This window comes from Adelges cooleyi, unplaced genomic scaffold (assembly GCF_023614345.1).
Source record: "Adelges cooleyi isolate 19-005CV unplaced genomic scaffold, UGA_ACOO_1.1 ACOO_flye_CR_arks_rails_tigmint_CR_PRNA_248, whole genome shotgun sequence".
Classification (NCBI taxonomy): Eukaryota; Metazoa; Arthropoda; class Insecta; order Hemiptera; family Adelgidae; genus Adelges; species Adelges cooleyi.
In genome coordinates, this window is record NW_026095913.1 from 1,378,092 (window position 1) to 1,393,738 (window position 15,647).

At 35.9% G+C, this 15,647-nt stretch overlaps 1 protein-coding gene across 1 annotated transcript in view; it reads left to right on the forward strand.

Annotated features, from left to right (window-relative positions):
* The first annotated feature begins 2,460 nt into the window (after positions 1 to 2,460).
* LOC126837315 (lachesin-like) overlaps positions 2,461 to 15,647 on the forward strand; it is a 153,565-nt gene continuing 140,378 nt past the window's right edge. Inside the window, exon 1 of the mRNA XM_050571173.1 lies at positions 2,461 to 2,799. The gene's annotated coding sequence lies outside the window, so the exon portion shown is untranslated. The remainder of the gene's footprint in view (positions 2,800 to 15,647) is intronic.

Sequence of the window (15,647 nt, forward strand, 5' to 3'; positions counted from 1 at the left end):
AAAAAAAACTTATCAACAAAATGTACAAATTCTTAGTGTCTAAAAGCTAAAAAACGAGATCATGACGACATAACTGGATTTTCTACAATATACTTTGTGTCCTCAGATCTAAATGACTAAATAATAAGTAAATACATCTGACATACAATTGTACAAGTTGAAATACCCGCTTAAGTTAAAAAACAAAACTAAATTCCACTCTACTCTATCACAAAGTTTTCCCTCGAATGACAGACCTTGGATCCTGGATATGTCATATGGCGCCTTAGGCCCTACACTAACCTTCTCCTTACCAAAGCTTTCATTTTTCTGTTTTCACCTTCTACTAACCTTTTCTTCGATTTTACCTTCACGTTACTTACGCTTTACCCTGCTCTATGTCACAAAAGTGCCACCTTAATTTTTTACAGACCCTAAGACATATTCGTGTCAAATACCATCTTTCTATTGAAGGAATTACGTTGAATTATGAATAGGTATCTTTAGTTCATGGCATCTTTAGTTCTATACAATATACACTAACCCATCTCCTCCCCTTACTCACTCTATTCCCCTACCCATATCAGATGGTCGGTTTTGATGAGGCGACCCCGTATGTATGTGTCCATTATAAGATAAAATATACCTCTAAAAGTATGAACCCCAAAGCCAATTCAACAACTTTTTCTATCCAAAATCGTCTCTTAAATTTTCTTGTGAATTGATTTTCGGTTGCAGATAATTTGCAATTTCATACGATTTCGATTTTCTTTAAATTTTAGCATAATATTTTCTCAAATTGTCTTAGCATTTTTATAGGACAAAAATGGAGTAACTACGACCTTTGACAGTCGGGACTACTAAATTTTTTAACGCCAAAATTAAAAATAATTAGGTACATTTTATTTTAACGGTTTTATTCGTCTGATGTAAAGCGTCTAAAGTTAAATGTACATATTTTTTTTATGAATTTTATTATGCTAAATAGTTCAGCCGCACTATTTAATTGCAGTTACCGCATTTTACCTTACCTAATATTGAACTTAAGTTGTCACATTTCTTTTAATAAATATATTAAACATTTTTATTTGCATTTCAAGTGAACTGATGCATTTGACGACCAGCATATAGTTTGGTTATATTTTTTTATATTTTCGATCCTGTATTCGTTCAACGCTGTCCGTGATAATCGCCACGTGAAAACTTAAATAAATAAACGTAGCGGCTGAAGTGTTTTATTTTCGCATGACAAGCAAAAAGGAGGTTACGGTCGACTCGTCTAATACTAACCGAGCAGTGAATAATGTTTTTGCAAACTCTCTCACGCTTTGGCGGATCGCAATATAATCGTGTAGCGAACGAGGTATTTGAGGGATTTGGGGGAGGAAGTGAGTTCACTGTCGAAATCAACTCGACAGTGTAACAGTGAAACACAACATATATCTACAGGCCAAATGCATTGACAAGAGTCGGGCACCGCGCCAACGGATTACAAAACGAGCGGTCTGCGAATTGGGAGTATAAAATTATTTGTTTCTTGCGCACCCGTTGGATGGCTGTCAAAGCGCGATGGGCTTGGAAGTGTGTTTTTTTGTGAAAAGGCAAAAAAAAAAATACATCCGGTTTCGAAAAAACACCAGTTGATTCGACGGAACAACGTCGGTAATATATCCAATTTTCTAGCATATAGCTGGTGGTAGTCGAAGGTAAATACTAAAAAGAATATATTTTGCAACCAACTCGTACTGAGCCGTTAATCGAGTACGCATAAGTTATACATGTACGAACTGCAGCGCAACGGAGTTGACTAGGGGACAATTGCATTAAATCCACTCTGCAGAGCTATAGTTCTACAATATTGTTAATGTGATTTACAAAGAGAAAAGCAACGGAAAAGCTTTAGGTATGCGTCCAAACACCGTCCTAGCCGAGATAGAGAAACCGGTTCGTCGAACCCAGCTCTATAGATAATATCGACTAGACGACCATAATATTTAAGACCATATAATATTGGTAAGATTAGTAAGTGTCTCAGAGCGGAGTTTCTTTTGCCGTCAGCCTCCGCGGACAACGCGGCGCTCTTATATCGTATCTGTAAACTGAGACTATTGTTTTTTTTTTGTAAATTAATGAGTTTCACGGTACAAACGGTATACACAAAAACAAAACAATGGCATAGCACACACGCCGTGGCCCGGACAGTGTACATGTTGTAGTGTTTTAGAACTGCGGACGTGCACGGTGAAAACAGAACAAATGTGACGGATGGTTTTGGCCATGTGTGTGTGTACACTTGTATATACATTATATTTATATATATACATATAAGGATCAGGATGGTAAGGTCAAGGATGAGGGAAAAGCCCCTGGTACGGCCAAGACGGAGGCGACTGCCAGTGCGTTTCACCAGCAGGCGGCGTCGCGCCACCGAGCGCTTTTCCAAAAGGATTTCCCGTACCGTTTAGTCGCCGCTCGCGTTCGCCCCGCACAGTCCGCCGTCGCCACCGCCGTCATCGCTTTCGGGTCGGTTAGAACTTCGGTATCGGTTCGTCTCCTCTAAATTATTGTTTATTTTTTTGGATATTTTTTCTTTCTTTTATATTTTACCCAAAATCCAAATTCGGCACGTCCGGCAAACCGTTTTTTTTTTCGCGCCCGGCTCGAAGACAAAAACCCTTTCCGGTCCGTTCGTTCGTGCGTTCATTTCTGTTTTTTTTTTTGTTTTTGGTACTACTTATATATGTAGTATAAATATATATATATATATACATATAACAAGCCGTACAAGACGGAACCGGAATTGGACCGTTCGAGTCGCACGTAAGTAGCACACAGTGTTTACTATTCGGTTTAACGCAATGGGGCATATTATTATTTAGGATGTCATCGATAGTGCTGTAGTCGTGGTGCCTTTTTAAGCGGCCAATAAAAAAATTGTGTATCCAATAATCGAAGAGTACCTCGTTGGCGGGCCGCAGAAACTAATTTTAACGAGGCACGAACGAGGTAAGCCGTTGACGTTGGCCGAAACGACCAAAAGTCACAAGCGGTTAAAAAAAATAAAAGAACAAGAGGATAAAATTCAAAAGCGTTTTCCCGGTATTCGGTCCGTTCGCGTCTCATCCGAATGTCTTAATTATTTTCTCAACTGCGTTGTTTGTGTACATTACACCGGTTTTAAGTTTTAACTTAATGCCCGCGTTACTTTTTTTTTTCGCACTTGGAATTTGAGACCGGTCGTACCTTTTTTTTTTAATTGACGACGGTAACGAAATACTTTTGGCTTCTGGGTTTCCGCTTAACGACACCCGAGAACGGTTTTAAGTGCTTGAAATTATGCGTTTGTTTTTTTTTTTTAATTATTTTGTCATCCGCCACGGTTCGTTTACAAAGTAAAAAAAAAAAAATCATGTGGTAAATTTAATGTGGCAATTTTTATGGAGTTAAACAACACCGGGCCGGTAACGTAGCCCGTCTTCTCTTCGGTTTTGAAACGTGACAAATATCAATCATTGTACCACTTGGGCAAACTGAAAAATAAAATAACGCTTTATCGATTGTTGTTGTGGTAAATTATATTATGGTAGGTAAACGTCCAATTATTCAGATTCATCACTGTGTTAACAAAACTCAATTAGTTCGAACCCGGCAAACGTTGTGGAGATAGCAGCCGCGCAAATACAATTTCAACTAACTATCATAATTTTCGGAGATCCCTTCGCTGATAATTAATCCGTTTACATCCAATTCAAACAGATGGTTAATGGAATAATGCAAAACAGCAGACCTTTGTTTCTGACAAAACTCGGTGCGTTTCAATAGGATCTTATGGACATTTGAGTAGTTTCAAATGCCCGCAAACCGACTTCTTGACAAGAAGTCTGTCGAATCTTTTGGAGTGTTTAATAATTAATGTAGCAGACTGATTGTCAAAAATATTGTCGGACCGTATTCGAATAACAAACAACGACACTCAAACGCATAAAATTACTTAACAAATGAATTTAACTGGCTATCATCATATTATTATGTCAATGACTTATTTTTAATCTAATATTACAAGTCTGTATGTTACATCTTATGAACCCTTACTTTTCAATTTTATTTTAAACTTTAAGAGACAGAAAGTAGATTCTAAGCTCGTCTCGTCTCGTTAGTTCTCGATTTGTCGAAGAGACACGAAATTTGAATTTACAAAAATGTTAAATAAATTATTTAAGTTAATAATTGTCAATTTTAGATAAATTATATGTTTTTAGCTACGCAGATCTTTGAAACCGATGGACGGATTTTGTTGTTTATGATTTTATTAGAAGTGCATTAAAGAGTTTATCCGATAAAGTTAATTGACTACGGCGTTTTAATATTGTACATCATACAATTACATTTCCATAATTATTTTTAACTAATTGCAAAAATTAAAAATCAAGAAAGTCCACACGCTGACCTCAAAAATTGGCAAGTGTTTTTTTATTCCAAGAATCGTGTTGCCCGCAATTACAAGAGTATTTATACTTGGGCCGACAGTTAGTTTGGAACGATTATTATTACTTTTCCCGGTTTAAACGTTTAAAAGTTTAATTGGCAGGAAAGCGCGGATGAGCATCTTAACGCCGAAATGTTATTGCACGGCGTTTCTTTACAGTCGCATAAACTTGAAGTAATGTTTATGGTTCATAAAGTTTTTTTCTTCATTCACCGTATCGATAGGCCGTTGGGTATTATGTTTTCTTATAATTATTAGCCGTCAACGGTGCTGGTATTTGTATAGAAAGCTACAGTTCGGAAACATCAACGCAAAAGTTTCGTGTTGTACTTTCGAGCAAACACAAAAGGTGAAAATGTTTATTTTGTTAGTTTGTCGATAATTATTTAGCGATATTAAGTTCATAAAATAATTAAACTAGTTTCAAAGAAATAATTCAGTACCTGTCCGTTTTACGTTTATTCACATCTTGTAATACTTGTACTGTTGTTTACTAGCTTGGGAATTTATTTATTTTTATTTTGTCAAACCATTCATTTACCTCACGGAGGGGGTCGTTGGGAAAGAGAGTAGGGATAGTGAAAAATATAACCGTTTTTTTTTAATTTTTCTCAATGCATTCCCAAAAATAAGTACACAAATGTTCAAAACATTCCAATGTCTCTATCCGTAAACTGTTTAACTAATTCTAAAAAATCAGTACAATTACGAGTAATAGCTAACGGTCAATAAGCCGAAATAGAAGTCCAAATCACAAACACGAGATACGATTCGCATAATTTCATTTTAATTCAACAATATAACTTTTGGGCCGTTCATGGTAAATATTTGTTTTTAAATTAATGTTATTTTATGGTAAAACGTTTGTTTACACGTTCTGCCTATCAGTTAATTCGTGTGCACATGTTGTTGTGCTCAAGTATTTTAATCGATTTAGTACAACTGAAAATATTTGGCGTCTTTAATTTTTTTTTTTTTTTGAAGTTCAAGATTTAATGTTCGTTTTAAATAACTTAGTTTTCCCGTCTTGGTCCCGCGCCTTTTTAGATTATGTGCCCGCCCATATGTTTTGGTGGCTTGGTAGAATGGTTTAATTTAGCCAACTGGAATGGTTTTAAGCCCTGCAGTTGACACTTGACGAAACTAAATCCGTCAGATCAAACACGTGAACACGTCCCTTAAGGCTAAAGTCGTAGTGTTGTATACAGGATGATCCATCTGGTGTAAGACACTCATTTTCTAAGAAAATACGATTATTTTGAAAATAATTTTTTTCCTATACGATAGATAAGAAGACTCAAATTTATAATAAGAATGTTGTGTTACATTGCCTCATAATGTATTCACTAGTTATACTACTAGTATTTAGCTACATATTCGTTTTATAAAACGAAGAGATTGATGAAAATAAAAATCCTAACAATTTTTCAATTTTTTTGTCTACATATTCACAGAATTAAAAACAAATGTTCCCATTTGGAAAAACGAGGTCCATACTTCTTTTACGTTTAAGAGATGAAGGTAAAAATTGTTTAAGTATTGAAAAATAAAGTATAACAAAAAAAACCATTTTCAAAATGTTGATAATATTTTCCGAGAAAATTAGTGACTTACATTAGATGAATCACCCTATATTTTTGCAGTAAACACTATGCTGATGATATTCGATAGTTGGTAGTTTATTTTTAAGAGAACTAACCTGGTTGTTATTTATTGATTTTTTCGATCCTCGAAAATGTCCACAACTAACATTCACACTTACGATGCATTGGTATTTATTTACACTTGGCGACACTTATATTTTCTGTGAAAGATACACTTTTCGACTATTTTCGTGCCGTTGCCAGTGTACATGATTTATCATTCCACCTAACCCTTAAAATTTCGCAGATTTTATGTGGCACATTTTCCGCAATCCTTATCCTTCACCCCGGCCCGGCAGATTTAATATGAACGCAAATAAATTTAAGTGCGTTTCGTAGTAGTTTCTCGTACTGTGAACAACCCAATCACTGTCCAGTAACAGAGAAATGGAGCTACGACACATTTTTATAAGACCTCCAACATCTATACATACACACACACTGTGGTGGTAGACTATTTTGTTGATCTATAACGAAAATTGAGATGTGTTACACTAGACATCGGTTAGACATTTACTTCTAGTAAACTTACCATCTACTTAATACCAAATATTGTGTTATTGTGTAATAGTTATTGTTTTAACCGCTAGCTATGAAACAAAAATATGTAGATAGATGTTGTTTTTATTTGAAAACACTTATATTCGAAGGAATAAACTTAGATATGAGCTGCTGTTGTAGCGGGGATACGTTTTGTCAGCTGTTATTTGTAATACAAGCATTTAAGACATTATTTTATGAAATAGTTGAAATTGGCTGCAGACTAACAGCTATAGGGCTCAGGTTTTGGTACGGGGTTGCTACGCATTTTATTGATGCATTCGTCTGACCATTGATCTTTGCCAGACTTTTCGCAACAAAAAAAAAACCTCTACAATGTCCACAAAAAGGTAGCGCGCATGCCCGGAAACTCGACAGCTGTGACGTTGACGAGGGACATGATTGATTCTGTGTGAGTTACCTTTTTACGGATATCCGGTGCTAGTCGAGTGTGACGACCGGCCATCTTACTATCAGCTCTACTTCTGCGATTCGATTTACAAAATGAAAACAGTATCATCATGTCCAAGCGACCGACTGCGAATGGTCTAATTTCGTTACGCCGAGCTGAGGGCGCAATTATGAAAGCGTTTCACGGTGGCAATACCCGGAAGGTATAATATTATGAGCGGGGCCTTTTAGATTTTTCAACAGGGTTTTAAAGCCGCAGGACAAACAAAGCCGTACACGGTTTACAAAACAACCCACGACCGTGTTAAGTTTAATTCGTTTTTCTTCGAAACACTCACACAGAGTGTACATTTCACGGCGGTGTCTGATGTGCCCACGACGCACGGAAACGCCCGGCAGAGCGGAAAAAACGGTTAAGTAAACTGGAAGGCCTGACCTTTTTTGTGCACCGCGCGCACTGTAATCGCGAGTCAATTATTGGAATATGAACATCTTCTGATATGACCGTAAATTGGATTCGCCATTAATCGAACAATTAATAACCGCGCCCATATCGAAACGGATACAACGGAACGCATGTTAATATGTTTGCCATTCGACACTGAACGGAAAGTAACATGCCGTTTAAACAATTCGGTTACAAGTTAACAATAACAGATCATTCGAGTCAACGTTTTTCCACCAATCGGTTTTCCTATACAGTATTATAAATCGGGTTCTGCTAAGTAATCATTTTTACTTCTTACCTAACCTACTCGATGGCTACAACAATAAAAAATACTATTTAAAAGGCCACGGTGTTTATGCTCTCATTCGTTTCATGAACAAAACAAAATATCAATAAAACAACATTTCCTCATCGTGGTTTTTCCAAGCGGATACCAAAACACTAAGCCCGAATATCCAAATTACATTATCTCCATTCAGCTGTCATTGTCGTTAACGATACTTTGATCCGGGGAAGTTGCTATGATAATTTTAATTGGAGCGAATATTGTTATGGCAGGTAGAACAACGTGTAAATGGATTTATTACTTGTTCGGCCTCACCCTAAACTGTTCATGATGTTATTATCAAATAGAGATCAAAATGTAATTATTTGAGCCGTGTAATCATATGGGTAAATGGGTTAGCTGTTTGATGATAAAACGTCAAAGACACACAATGAAAAATATGCCTGTGTACAATTTAATGATGTTTCAACGAAATAAAAAAAATAAAAAAACAATATTAAAAACCAAATAATAGTAATGCGAGTTACAAGTTGATTGAATTGCAAGGATTCTTGGAAAATTACCGTTATCGTAAACGTCTTCCTTTTTTTTCTTCATTTTATTTGAACGTTTTTTATTAGATAGTCGCAAAATTTACTGAACCGAATTCGAAGCCGTTTTCAGATATAAGTGGCTTACAATATATACGTACGTTTGGGGGTGTCTTATCGACGCTATAAACATGTCATACTGCTATTGTATTAGATACTGAGATGTGTACGTGGAAATCGTATAAATCATACATTTATCTTTTGAAACTCAACGCGCGCCCGTTTTCTTGTTAATACACCCTGAAAATACCTACTACTGCCACTATGTCGATGATTTAAAATAGTATCCTTTTCTAATTCTATATATATATTTAGGTCGAGAAGATTGTGTGGCTTTGAGAACAATCTAAAATAGATCTATTTTAACAGCTAGGTATACTATATAAAGCGGTTGTACATTTATCAACGACAAAATTACATTCTCATTGCGAATAGTTTGGAAACTTCTGTGTATTTCTGTGTAGGTATCTATAGATATACATGTTTGCGTTCGACGACTTAATATACACTACAGTTGAAATACCAGTTTTTGGTACCGTAAGCACCGAAAGTAAACCGAAAGCGTTTGCTTAATACTGCAAGAACTAAAAACACTTCAGTTAGGACTCGGATGTATCAAAACTGAGTACATTTTTAATTTTTATAGTTGCTTTTATGTGTTATGTCTTAGAATCGAATAGTTATGAACATGATCAAGAGGAATATTTTCCATTTCCATTTTTTTTCTACATCTTCTCTAGCTTCGCCTATTATTTGTACAATTTTCGATTTACTTTTAAACGTTTCTTGTTTTCTACGTCGTTCGGTGTACTTTGATCTGTTCATAACATTTTTCATCATCCATTACGACCTGCGTAGAAATACTTATATAACACTCGCAATTTGCTAAACAAGTCATTGAACGGATTAAAACGATATATATGATTTGCAATTCACACGCAGCGTTATTTTACTCGTTACTTCGGCGTGGAATCGCTTTTAAACGTTTTAGAGTTTTCTTTTGTTGAAGAAATAAATAAAAACATTACATTGATCTTCGGCTTTTTCCGAATACAATCAGACGTAGGGCTGTTTTGCATTTTTGTTCAAAGTGAGTAATGCTAGTACAGAATAAAATGCTTTAACTCCACAGGAAAACCGCTTATCGTAAAAAACATTTCGCTGTAGAAAAAAATAAATAAATAAGAGTTTTCACGCTTGGCTTCCAGTCGGATAAACCGAAAATAAACGTCAGGGTGTTTATATTGTTGAACGTAATCGAATAAATATTTTTGATTTGAGAATGGCGGAGGACGAATGGGCGAAAGTCGTGTAGCGAGGGTTGTTTTAAAGGTGCCGTGCGTGTCAGTACGGTGGCAATAAAAAACCGTTCAATTCCCAGCGCCGATCCCAGGACCGAGTGAAGGCAGTGGAAATTTGATTCGACACCGACAAACGTTTAACACCGTTCACCAAAATAAACATCCCGTTTCCGTCTGGCCGCAGTTTCCCCGGGGTAATAATTTATCCGGGAAAAAAGGAGGTGGACACGACCGGCCCCCCGGTCAAAGGGCTGGGCGGCGGTATACAACGCAAGCTATTGTATGTGAGTGTGCAAGAGATCCGTGGTAATTCTTTATCATAAAGATGCCGCCTCTTACACGGCACGGGACGGGAACTCTCGGGACCGATAGTGCGGGAAATGGGGAGTGGCGGGGATGGTTGGAAAGGTAAGGTTAGGCGAAGGAACGGCACGGTGGCGGGGGAGTGGGGGGGGGGCGAAAAGCGAGTGCAGATAAGAGGCGGAAAAAATAGGAAAAATTTAACGAATGGGTCCTACGGGGTCGGCGGCGGAGGCGGCGGTTGCTAATGGCGCACGGAGAGTTCATTAGCGTCCGCGCCCTCGCCTTTCACACTACTCGTGTGTATTGCGGCCTCGGTGCACGTTTAACGCCGAAAACCTTCGTCCGTATAGCGGCAGCTGCTGCTGCTGCTGCCCGGCTCCCGCGGCGGTGGAAACGCTTCTCGCACGCGGACAGGACAGTGCGAGTAAAATGGAAAACGCTCTTTTATGTGTTTGTCAGTATGTGTGTGTGTGTGTGTGTGTAATCTAGAAGAGTCGACGGAGATGATGTATGAAGGCTAATGCGCTTTTGGCGCGCACAACCGGCGAAATAACCTTTTTGAATAAGAAACGTGCACGTCCCGGTCACCTCCCCTGCCCCGCCCCTACCACCGGTCTTCCGAAGTCTTCTTCCCGTTTGCCCCTTGAACGCAAATCATTTGTACCAGCAGAAACGCGGTTGTCGGCGGATAAATCGACCGAGGAAACGCGAGAGTGTATGCCATTTTTTTTTTTTTTTTTCGAATCGCCGTGACAATGGCCGATGGGTTGTAGATTCGAGGCCGACCGATATATTATAGTAAATAAAAATACAATACAATCATTCAATACCGCCGAAACGTCATGCGTGTGTATCCTTAACAAGTGTACACACGAGAGGTCAAAACGAATAACGGGTTATGAAGTTTTCGACCTTTTATCCTTTTTACCCTCATCCACCACCACCGTCCAACACAACCACTCAGGTTTACATTTATTTTTCACAGACATATTGATGGTTTCGTGTAAAAAAAAAACGTGTTTTAGAATTTATTATAGACCAAGGGCCTGAGGCACTGAGGTCGTTTACCATGCGTTTTCGGGAGGTCTAAGTATTAGACCAAATTTGCTCGTTTATACTTCTTCACTATCCTTTTCGACTTCAAATAAAAGGAACCACGTTTGTCTTGAGTTTTGGAATTTTTGGTGCAAAAAAAAAAAAATACACGTCTGTAATCTTCTTGCGTTTTATTTTTTTCCCCTCAAAGTTTTAGCTCATACTTTACATAGTTTCATAACGTTTTTTAGCTGAGCCATCAAACTATATTTTATGGTAAACATGAATAATCTTTTGATTTAATTTTTACATAAACTTAGTTGATAAAATTACAAGTTGCTCGAAAAGTCGTAAAACGAATGTTTACAAAAAAATTAAAAAAAACTGTAATATAATATTATATGTATATATATATATAAGTATTGCGGTTTTAAAAGTTTGAAATATTGTGTTTCGCAAAAAAATAAAATAACAATCTCCGCCTCTTTTGGTAATAAAAGTTATGGTGCACGTGTGTTTCGAGAAACACCTTTATTAAAATACTTTGCTCGCCAATTAATAATAATATTATATTATCCGCTTATTTTCACGTTTTACTATAGAACATAAAACCGACCTCGATGATGAACAGACTGTGTGTTTACACATCCATTACACATTTGGAACGTAACTAAACTGTATATTATTTTTTTTTATCAAAAATGTGTTTAAAATCCACACAAATTGTACATGTAGTGAACATGATGATAAAGAGTAACATGACGGTGTTCTATTATCAGACACTCAGCAGTACCACCCGACTAAGAAATTAATAATTGTTTTTATATATATATATATATAAATTTTTGTAAAAGGTCTCTAGGCGATTTTCTTTTGAGTCTTCTGAGTGCGTTATCTGGAAGTGAGACCAATTATAACTATTACTATCGGGCTTGTTGTACAGTGTTGTGGCTTTTTTCGATATACCCTTTAACTTGGCATTGTATCTTCAAAGATACATAGTATGTGTATGTATAACTTTCCATGACCAATCTAAAATGCATTATTATTTTAATTAATTTTAATATTTAAAAAATAGCCGTTGTCAATTTAAGGGATACCTATGCACCAGATGGTATTTCAGAATAAGTTGTAATTTTGGAACCAAACATTTTTTTGACGGATATCTCAAATAAAATACACAAGTATTCTTTTACCGGTCGAGCAGTTTAAGGTGGCTGTTGTTTAGTGGGAACGGCAACTGTAGACTTCAACGGTAGGAAACTTTGATTCATTTCATTTCATCGACCTTAAGAGGGAAAAAAAATGTTATCGAAGCGATTTTCGATGTAAACAGTTTGATCGCCTATACAAACCGAATCAGTATTTGCTAAGTGTTCATGTACTTGGTCTGGTAAAATAACCCGTTTATTTATTCCATTAAAACGAACAATACTAAATAGTTTAAAAAAAATTGCATTTTTTATTGATTTTTTGATGTTTAAACGTATACAACTATTTAATTTTTTTTTAGATTGGCAGCGCTATAAATCGTATACAGCAAATGGTCCTACTAAAAAATGCACCACTTTCGTTGGACATAATAAATAATTAATGTAGAACCTTTTTTTAAGTATTTATGTATTTTCTTTTGCATTAAAACGGGTTAGTATGATTGAATTTCGCAAACGTTTTGTTAATGAAAAATAATTTCACTTTCAGGTTTTATACCTTTTCATAATAAAGGTGAAACTTTTTTTTTCCCATTCAATACCCGTAATACCTATACAATGGTGTTGTTGTACTCTTTCGGTATTATAAGTTAATATTTGAAAATTGATACACGATCACCGTCGTACAATAGTATGTAGAGAAAAAAAACTACAGCTTGAACATTTTTCTTGACATGTACACAACGTTGACTGTCTTGAAAAACACAGACAGTGTATCAAGCAAACACACACTTGATGCATTTTTATCAACCGCTACAGCTGTCAATGCGGCATACCGTTGTAATACTTGCTTAGCCGTAATTACTTTGTCAACATAACCGAACTCGGTACGTTACTAAATTCTTGCTTTTAGTCAATAAATTTGGCCATGTAGGTTCGGAGAATAATAATTTAGACTCCACCGCCGCCAATTCGAACACCATGATATTGTGGTTCAGTGTTTAGACAAGGTATGCCTCCTTCGGCCTTTCAAACTGCAAGTTTTCGGAATTAGGTTAGACGCTTGTCTAAAACTTCTTCGTCAATTAGGCTGAAGATATAGTGACGCCGAAACGAAAGGTTCGCGCTACCCGTGATGTTTACTTAGTCCTTGTAATATATTATTGTATCCTGGTCTTGATCAAAACACTTACCGGTTGACAACGTAGTGGAACAGTTCCGCGAATCACTTAAACAGGGTGTATGGTTTAACGGAAAACGTTCGTTTTCTAGTAGTTTTTATTTTTGGAGACACTTTAACTCTAAGTAGAGACTACTTTGACAATCCCTTTTAAAGTTAATAAAAGTTAAAAGCAATCATCTAAAACTGGTTATCGACCATTCAAAATGATGATGATAATTTATTATTTTTTTTTCCAACAGAATATACATAATTTACAATATATTATGATAAATAAAAGAAAAAGTTTGTCTCCAAAACCCCGAGCTTGTGGAGGAGACTAGAGTACAAATGTTCAGTAAATTATAATAACTAAAAAAGTTAGTTAAATATAATATACCTTCCCATTTAAGTTTCAAAAGTTGATAGTGCTCCGGAAAATATTTAAGTAACCCTTAACCTGGCATTGTATCTTTATAGTTACATATATTTTATGTAAAACTTTCCATGATTAACCTAAAAAGTACTATTAAATTAATTGTTTTCGATATTTAAAAACTGTTATGGTAAGGGCTAAATTCACTTGGCTTATCTCTGCTCTATGCGGTCCATTTCTTTGAAACATACACTTTTTTTTTACACACTGTCCTCTTTCGATATTGCTCAAACGTGAATAACCATTGATGTAATCATGTAAACCGTAATCTTTTTTTCAATGTTAAAAATTTACAATAAAATTGGGTGATTGTTTGTGGCGCTCAGTCAAAATAGGTGGGATTGATGTACTCATTGTGTTCAAGCCATTTATACTTTGCCAATCAAAATGTTGTACGTAACGTTTATTAGTAATACAACATATTACTTGAAAAAGCCACTGGGTCGCAAGAATTTCATTGCATTCCTAAGAATTCTACACAGCTAACTATTTGTCGTTTCTCAACTATGTTTAATATTTAGTCAGTATATTATAAAGCGTATTTGATGGTATTTAACAGTAATTGAAATAGTTGTTAAATGTGAAAATCTCAACTAATCTTTAGTTAGATAGAGTTACTATTGAAAAAAATTGCCTAGTCCAGTAGTGTCAGCTTGTAGAATTTTGTAATTTTTAATTTTTGGAAAATGATTTAAAATACTTGTTTTTATTTTTTTAATAGTAAAAATGTTTCATATATTTTATTATATATGTTTTCATATGTTATTAAGCGATTAAAACAAAAAGTAGAAATATTTAGGAGAAAAAATATATATTTCTGGTGAACAACTTTAAAGCTCTGTCGTGAATGAATTATATCAGATAAAATTCTGAAACTCTTCACTGCTCTTCTACATGTCAATGTGATTCCAACTAGACCCTAAATTATAAAATACATGTATCGGCTTCAAAGATCTGCGTGGCTAAATTTAAATTTAGCTAAAATTGACAATTTTTTTAAATTCATATTTTGCATCTTCTCGACAAGTTTTTTTTAATGAGCTTAGAATCAACTTTCTAGCTCTAAAGAGAAAATTGAAAATTAAGCTTTTATAGTATGTAACGCACAGACTTTTTTCAAGTTTAAGTCATTATACCGCGTGGGTATGATATCCGACTTACTTGTATAATATTATTTTCATACATTTAAGACAAATATCTACCATTTCACTATTGGCGTGTAGATTATTGTTTTTTCCTATTCACAACAAGCTCTTAAATTTATCAACATAACATTTTGTTTTTCAAGAAAGTCAAACAATCATTCAATTAGCATTGAAATCGACGACTCGGTGTCTGATCGTTAACGATTATCCTTCGCCTCCCAAAGGGGTGACCGCGGTGATATCGTGTAAAATGTTTTACCCGTGTTACTTACATACTTACTATCCGATTAAACTGTATTTTAGATTTATGCCCGAGGTGCCTATATATTGATATACACCCGACGGGCGAGGGTTGTTTGTTGTGAGTTATTAATTTCACGGGCATATTGAAATTCCATAAATCACCGCGGACGGCTGGAAAGTGTTTGCGGCGTTTTGGTGTTGTCAATACGAAATCTTTTATTTTCCGTTCCCCGCTCCACCCCCCCGTGAAGGGGTGAGGGTACGCGGGGACGGGGTGGAAAAAATGAGATAAACCGCACGCATACACAATAGGCGGGTTTTCTTTTTCCGAAGGTGTTAGCTTTATTATCGAAAACGCCGGCAGAAGTAAATTAACGACGCCGAGGTGAGAAATGGTGTATTTCCCGCTTTGACAGTTGGAACAATGCGCGTACAAAACATGATTTATCGTCGACACTTTTTGATACGTTTTAATTTAATCGGAATACCAC